This window comes from Durio zibethinus, chromosome 1 (assembly GCF_047325235.1).
Source record: "Durio zibethinus cultivar Kanyao isolate XHJ-2024 chromosome 1, ASM4732523v1, whole genome shotgun sequence".
NCBI lineage: Eukaryota > Viridiplantae > Streptophyta > Magnoliopsida > Malvales > Malvaceae > Durio > Durio zibethinus.
The window spans coordinates 13981776-13985000 of NC_143162.1; the positions used below are offsets into that span (position 1 = coordinate 13981776).

The window sequence follows — 3225 nt, forward strand, 5'->3', positions numbered from 1 at the left end:
GACTCTCGACAACGGATATCTCGGCTCTTGCATTGATGAAGAACGTAGCGAAATGCGATACTTGGTGTGAATTGCAGAATCCCATCAACCATCAAGTCTTTGAACGCAAGTTGCACCCCAACCCATTAGGCCGAGGACACGTCTGCCTGGGAGTCATGCACCGTCGCCCCCCTCTGACCCCCCACTCATCGGGCTTCGGGGGAAGGGGGCGGGTGGAAGATGGCCTCTCGTGATCTTGTGGGTCGCGATTGGCCCAAAAGTGAGTCCCCGGCAACGACAGCGCCGTGACCGTCGGTGGTAGAGCTCCTGGCATGCCTCGTCCTCGGTGACGAACACTCGTTGTCCATCCGGACCCCGTTGGACCCCCCGCATCGCTCGATAAATGCTCGCGTCGTGATTCTAGGTCAGGCGGGATCACCCGCTGAGTTTAAGCATATCAATAAGCGAAGGAAAGAAAACTTACCAGGATTCCCTAGTAACAGCGAGCGAACTGGGAAGAGCTCAGCTTGAGAATCGGGTGCCCCCGACGTTCGAATTGTAGTCTGAAGAAGCGTCCTTAATGGCGGACTGGGCCCAAGTCCCCTGGAAAGGGCCGCCGGAGAGGGTGAGAGCCCTGTTGTGCCCGGACCCTGTCGCACCACGAGACGCTATCCGTGAGTTGGGTTGTTTGGGAATGCAGCCCCAATCGGGCAGTAAATTTTGTCCAAGGCTGAATCGAGCGAGAGACCGATAGCGAACAAGTACCACAAGGGAAAGATGAAAAGGAATTTGAAAAGAGAGTCAAAGAGTGCTTGAAATTATCGGGAGGGAAGCGGATGGGGGCCGACAATACACCCCGATCGGATGTGGAATGGCGAGAGCTGATCCATCGATCGGCTCGGGGCATGGACCGACGTAGTTCACGGTGGCGGCCCAAGCTTGGGCTTTCGATGTGCCCACGAAGATGTCATCATCACGATCGTGGAATGTACCACGTGCCGTCTTGACGTGCCCCGGTACCAACGTGCTCCAGGCTTCAACCTACGGGCTCCCTATCTGACCCATCTTGAAACACGGACCAAAGAGTCTGACATGCATGTGAGTCAATGGGCCAGAAAACCTGTAAGGCACAAGGAAGCTGATTGGCGGGATCCCTTGTGGGTGCACCATCGATCGACCTTGATCTTTTGAGAAGGGTTCGAGTGCGAGCATGCTCGTCGAGACCGGAAAGATGGTGAACTATGCCTGAGTGGGATGAAGCCAAAAGAAACTCTGGTGGAGGCCCACAGCGATACTGACATGCAAATCGTTCGTCTAACTTGGGTATAGGGACGAAAGACTAATCGAACCATCTAGTAGCTGGTTCCCTCTGAAGTTTCCCTCAAGATAGCTGGAGCCCCCGTCGAGTTCTGGTGCGGTTCCTGGTGCGAGCGGTTACCTCGAGCCCTAGTGCAGGCGGTTGCCTCGAGCACCATCGTCACAACCTGGGCCCTGGTGAGGGCGGTTGCCTCGATCACCATCGGTAGACGTTGGGCCCTGGTGTGGGCGGTTACCTCGACCACCATCGACATAAGATGGCCCCTGGTACGGGCGGTTACACTGAACACCATCGACACATGCTGGGCCCTAGTGCAGGCGATTGCCTCAAACACCATCGGCACGTGTTGGGCCTTGGTGCGAGAGGTTGCCTCGAGCACCATTGGCACAAGCCGGCCTTTGGTACGGGCTGTTGCCTTGACCACCATCGATAGAAGATGGCACTTGGTGCGGGTGGTTGCCTCGACCACTATCGGTAGAAGATGGCCCCTGGTGCGGGCGATTACGTCGAACACCATCGGCACACGCTGGGCCCTGGTGCGAGCGATTGCCTCAAACACCATTGGCACGTACTGGGCCTTGGTGCAGAAGGTTACCTTGAGCACTATCGCCATAAGTCGACCCTTGGTGTAGCCTCTTGCCTCAACCACCATCGGTAGAAGATGGCCCCTGGTGCGGTGGTTACCTCAAACACCATCGACATACGTTGGGCCTTGGTGCGTACGGTTGCCTCAAACACCATTGGCACACGTTGGGCCCTGGTCCCGGTAGTTACCTCGAGCACCATCGATAGAAGATGGCCTCAGGTATGGACAGTTACCTCAAACACCATCGGTACACATTGTGCCCTGGTACGGGCAGTTGCCTCAATCACCATCGACACACGCTAGGCCTTGGTACGAGCGGTTGCCTCGACCACCATCGCCACAAGCCGGCCCTTGGTGCGAGCTCTTGCCTTGACCATCATCGGCAGAAGATGGCCCCTAGTGCAGGTGGTTAAGTCGAACACCATCAGCACACGCTGGTCGATCACCATAGGCACACGTTGGGCCTTAGTGCGGGCGGTTGCCTCAAACACCATCGGCACAAGCTGGCCCTTGGTGCGAGCTCTTGCCTCGACCACCATTGGCACACGCTGGGCCCTGGTGCTGGCGGTTACCTTGAGCACCATCGGCACACACTGGGCCCTGGTGCGGGCGGTTACCTCGAACACCATCGGCACATGCTGGGCCCTGTTACGGGTGGTTACCTCGATCACCATCGGCACACGCTGGGCCCTAGTGCGGGCGGTTGCCTCGAGCACCATCGGCACACGTTGAGCCTTGGTATGGGTGGTTGCTTCAAGCACTATCAGCACAATCTGATCCTAGGTGCGAGCTCTTACGTGACCACCATCGGTAAAAGGTGGCCCCTGCGTCAAAGACCAACGGCACACGCCAGGCCTTGGTGTGGGCACATGCCTCGATCTGGTGTGGGCGGTTACCTTGATCTGGTGTGGGCGGTTGCCTCGACCACAATCGGCACACGCTGGCCCTTGGTACGGGCAGTCGCATCGACTACCATTGGTATGAGCTGGCCCTTGGTGCGGGCACATGCCCCAACCACCATCGGCACCTGCTCACCCTCGGTGCGGGATATGCCTGTTTGGAAAAAGTGTTCCTGTTTCAAACACTTTAACATCTACTGGTAGCAAATCTGTAAAATCTCTAATGCTGTTTAGGGGGTGGTGGTCCGGCACCCCCTCTCCCCCCCCACGGGGGGAGTAGGTGTGTGTGATGGGCCTCCTATTGCATACACCCAGGGTAACATCCCTTGAGTGAAATATAGGGTGTGCATGCCTTCCAGCCATTTTGTCTGATGACTGATTGCTCCAGTGACCGGTAGGCACCCACGACCTTGATCGGTTGACGTGCATATAAAAAAAGATAG

General features: G+C 57.1%; 1 non-coding gene across 1 annotated transcript; it reads left to right on the forward strand.

Annotated features, from left to right (window-relative positions):
• Nucleotides 1–156, forward strand: LOC149520476 (5.8S ribosomal RNA). The gene has a single exon (XR_016326547.1). It is a non-coding gene; the product is annotated as a 5.8S ribosomal RNA (ribosomal RNA).
• The last annotated feature ends 3069 nt before the right edge of the window (nucleotides 157–3225 follow it).